The sequence below is a fragment of the Triticum urartu genome, chromosome 3 (assembly GCF_003073215.2).
Source record: "Triticum urartu cultivar G1812 chromosome 3, Tu2.1, whole genome shotgun sequence".
Lineage (NCBI taxonomy): Eukaryota > Viridiplantae > Streptophyta > Magnoliopsida > Poales > Poaceae > Triticum > Triticum urartu.
This window is the reverse complement of record NC_053024.1, coordinates 684895381-684898967: the sequence shown is the minus strand read 5'-3', so window position 1 is coordinate 684898967 and position 3587 is coordinate 684895381. Positions and strand designations below refer to the sequence as shown.

The 3587-nt window shown below is 47.8% G+C and overlaps 1 pseudogene; it reads left to right on the top strand.

The window, feature by feature from the left end:
- Positions 1-305: 305 nt before the first annotated feature.
- Positions 306-1953, top strand: LOC125549142 (annotated as a pseudogene).
- Positions 1954-3587: the final 1634 nt, after the last annotated feature.

Sequence of the window (3587 nt, the reverse complement as noted above, 5' to 3'; positions counted from 1 at the left end):
CGTCTAGAAGTCGGAGAGGCGCTGGACTTCTACTTGACTAATCTCTCTGACGTTTGGCTTTCTCCACTCTTCAGAACGTTAACTCTCTCTCTCTCTCTCTCTGAATCTCCGATAATCACTGGTATGCTTCAACTCTTCTCTCCCTCCCTCTGAAATACTGCAAGACCTATAAAATAGGGGAGCTCTCGTTTTACCTTCACCCTGTTAGCTGCAATTTCCTCTATTTTCCGAAATGATTCTTCAACTTTTAGTTGGTACTTTGCGTCTTTGCCTAAAAAATTCAGGCACGGTTCGTTTTTGTTGTAGTTCCATTCCGTGGTTAGGAGATGGGCAAGCCATGTAAGAAACACAAGGAGCTGGATGAACATCGCTACTGGAACCACACAGAGGAACAAGATAAGCGTTTCTTCAAGGTTATGATTGGCGACTTCCATGAGAGAATGGTAGGCTATTTTCAGTTGGTCTGAATTGTGTTCTTGCTTTCTATGGAAACAAAAGAGGAACCTCTGGGAGTGAAATTTGGTCAGATCTGGACAACCCTCTGTTCTCTCATGTTACTCTGTTTCGCATCTGAAATATAGCAGCTGAGCTTTCTTCAGCGTTTTGTTCTGTGTAACAGATTTAGTGTCTCCTGACCTTGTGTGCTTTACCTTGTTTCCTACAGATCATACCAGATAGGTTTGTCCAACATTTCAGGGGGAAAAGAGGACGAACTATTAAGCTAGTATCACGCCATGGTTATACTTTTGATGTTCAGATTACCAAGAATTTGGAGAAACTAGTCCTTGATTCGGGATGGAAGGCGTTTGCTCGTGCCCATAACTTGAGAAGGGGGGACTTTCTTGTGTTCAAGTATGATGGCCACTCTCAGTTGAAGGTTTTGATCTTTGGCCCGAGCGGTTGCGAGAAACTTCCGGCGTGCAATCTCATGAAAAATGCTGCTCCTGCTAAAGACTGGTGGGGGAACACTGATGACATTGTAAACACTTGTCACGATCCTCCCATGAAATTTCCACATTGTGGAAGACAAATTAGGCCAAGTATGGATAGCTCAAGGCAGGGGAATGACTCATCCATGTCAGCTCGTCGAGCTCTGCTTCAGATTCAGCAGGTTATGATTCACAATGTCAAACCCGCCATATATTATGCCCCATAAAACTTCATATATGACTTTTATTTTCTTTGTTTAGGAGGTATTTCATCTTCAGAAGATGATCATTCCCTGCCAGGTTGTATCCTCGCAAATGGCACCCTCTTGAATCTAAATCGGGTGCAGAAGAAGCAACTTAAAGAAAAAATCCGAGCTATGAATTCTGAAATCCCCATTTATGGGTGTGTCATAAGGAAGAGCAGTATTTACGGAGCAAACCGTAGCCTTGTGAGTTAAAACCTCTGTTCTTGAATGGATACTGTATTGCTAATGAGTGGTCAATCTGGCTGTTTATCTTTGCATTTTACTTACAAAAACAATGTTTGTCTTACCCAAGTGTTGTTGGCTTATTCTGCATATTCATTGAAGTTGTATTTCAGTCATGTAACCATTGGGATAGAAAATTCTAGTTGGAGCAGATTGAAACTTAAAGAACTTTGCTACTAGACTACAGAATGGTAATATCATGGATGTGCAGATAGTCCACTACACCATGATGTTTGCTTTGAGTTAGCATTACTAAAGATCCTTTCTCCCTTTATCAGGATATATCAAGAAAATATGCTGAAGTATACCTTCCATTTAAGGAACAAATGCTGACCCTTCAGCGCCATGGCAAGAAGTGGGAAGTGCGGTGTCGTGTTAAGAATAACAAAACCAAAAGGCTTATGAGAGGGTGGAAGCATTTTGCGCGTGGCAACAGCTTGAGGCTCGGAGATGCCTGCCTCTTTGAGCTACTGAGAAACAAGAAGAAGTATGTGATGAATGTCCATATCATTCGCAAATCCCTTTAGAAGAGGTGAATTACTGCATCAAGCATTGTTGTAACCCAAGAATTGTTTGCCAAAAGATTGCAGTCCGTTGAATCATCTCTCTATCTCACTGTACTCTCTCTCCAGGAAATGAGCATCTGAAGAAAAGCTGGCCACAAGATTCAAGAAACAGACGTAGCAAAAGGAGTTTTGGGTAAGGCCAGAAGAGTGGAGCCCTGACAATATACTGAAGCAAAGAGCTCAGAGTTCATAATAAAGCTCAAGTCCAGTTAGTTTCAGCAGCCTTTTGTGTTATCATGGATGTATAATACTCTTAAGACCTTATGTTTACCTTATGTTTAAGTGGATGAACTGTAATGTCGGATAGGACAATATTATGTTAGAGGTTATTGCGTGGATGTACTGTGGGTTATGTCAGGACAGAGTTACATTATGGTCAGTTGCTCATATTTGCTGTTGGTTGCAGTGCCTAGGGTATACCTGGCTATCATATTGTGTGTGCTATAAATATTGTCATGAATAGGGACTGGAAAATCCTAAATTCAAATATAAGAAGGATTAATTCTGATAAAAAGAGGACTGCCCTAGCTATCTAACAAGATTGCGGAAATAGGATGTGCCGTCCTTTATCTTCAAGAAACAAAAGGAGATTTCTTTGATCAGATATGCTTTAAGAGCAACTTCAACGGGCCGACCCAAACAGACGGCGATTTTGTGCGATTTTTGTCCGTTTGGGTCGGCCAGGCGGACACGAACATCCGCTTTCGCATTTGGGTCGGCGCGTGCGCCTAACACTGGCCTGATCCATTTTTGACAGCGCGAGATAAAAAAAAGAAAACATGCAATAGTTATACATTAAAGCTGGCCACAAAGGCCGGTGAGAGTCCACGCGTCCACATTAGCATTAATAAAAACTAAAAATAAACTAAACTATGAGGCGGCGTGCTGCCCTAGGCGTCGGCGTCGTCGTTCTCGGGGTCCGTGAGCTCGATGAGCGTCGGCGTAGGGCCGGCCCAGGAGAACGCCAGGTTCCAGACGGCGTTCATGTCGGGCGTGGGCTGTGCGGCCGCCTATGCCGCCGTGGCCTGGCGCGCCTCCTCCTCGGTGTCGCATTGCTCGGCCTCGGCGTCGCGCTCGAGCATCTCGAGGTACTCGCCGTCGTGGCACTCCTCGGCCAGCCGGATGTGGCGCTAGTGCTCGAGGTACGCCGCCTCCTGCGCCGGTGTCGCCCCCACCCAGACAGGCGGCGTCCTGACCCACTCGCGCACTACTCCCGTCTAGGAGTAGCGCTCGATGGAGGACGGCTCCGGCTCTGGCTTCAGCTCCGGCTCGGCTTTCACAGGGGACGGCGGGGTCACCGGCGGCAGGACGCAGTCGCCCCGCAGAGAGGGCCATGGCCGCCTCGTATGCCACATCCTCTTCCTTTGCCGCCGCCGCCCTGCGCCGCTCGTCCTCCTCGCTCTCCCGGTAGACCGCCGCAAGGGCAGCCTGGTAGGCGGCCTCCGTCGCCTAGTCCTCCTCGCGGACGATGAGCGGGCGCAGTGGCACGGTGCGATCGACCTCGCGGACGCCGCGGCGCCTCGCCTCCTCGTGCTCGAAGGCGAACCAGTGCGCCCTGTTGGGCAAGTCAGAGGCGTAGGCGGCGTCGCGGCGCTGCTCCGGCG